This window comes from Eurypyga helias, unplaced genomic scaffold (genome assembly GCF_000690775.1).
Source record: "Eurypyga helias isolate BGI_N326 unplaced genomic scaffold, ASM69077v1 scaffold4516, whole genome shotgun sequence".
NCBI classification, from domain to species: Eukaryota; Metazoa; Chordata; class Aves; order Eurypygiformes; family Eurypygidae; genus Eurypyga; species Eurypyga helias.
The window spans coordinates 36,268-37,160 of NW_010255845.1; positions in this window are offsets into that span (position 1 = coordinate 36,268).

The following is an 893-nucleotide window of genomic DNA, read 5'->3' on the forward strand; positions in this document are numbered from 1 at the left end:
CTGCCCCCAAAACCCCACTTCAGTTTATTGATAGTTCAGTAAACCCTCTACCAGATTTGCCTCAAAGTCCTTGAAGCTGTATTTAACAATGATATTTGAAACTGACTCTTATTTCCCTTTCCTATTTTCACATGCTAATCCCTCTTAACAAGACTCTAAAATTATGAAAATGAAATATAGTAAATATAAAATTATCCACATTTCTCTTTGGCACTGAGCACAGTGGATCCCAGGTGTCACCTTGTCCTTTGAATGTTACCATACATAAATTTACACTGCGCTTTCTTGTTAGTGCACAAAACTTAATTCAGAACTTCCCTCTTTGGCAAAAGAGATGAAGTCATTATTTCCCGCAGAACTCAGATAAAATACCTAAATTGTAGAAAGAGGACTGACTACTTACAGATACATTCCCATGTTGAGAGATACCTTCTCTAGGTGAAGCAGGACTGACATTCCCTTCATTAACCTCCCATCTGCGGAGCAGACTCAACAAGTGTCAGCTCCTGCTCTCTTTGTTTTCTGATGTTGCTTCCTATGGGCAATTTACTGTAATTCCACTGCAATTTGTAGTGGCTGGGGAGATGGTGGCTTACTGAAGACTTAAGATTTTTATCTTAAGTCATTGTTCTGCAGTCCACCACAATGTCACATCAGACAGTAAACTCTTATACACTGAAGAAAGTGGAAGAATTCTTTGAGTTTTCAAAATTGATTTGTAAATTAGTGTTGCCTCAACCTGTAAGAATCGGTAGGAGTAGGTCAAGCCCAGGAAAAATAGGGTTGCTTATTTCCTGAGAAACATTTAGTGTTCCATTGCATGTGTCAGAAGTCAGACACACATAAATGATGTGCAGTGAGATGCGTCCCCCAGTGCCTGTTTCATAGAATCA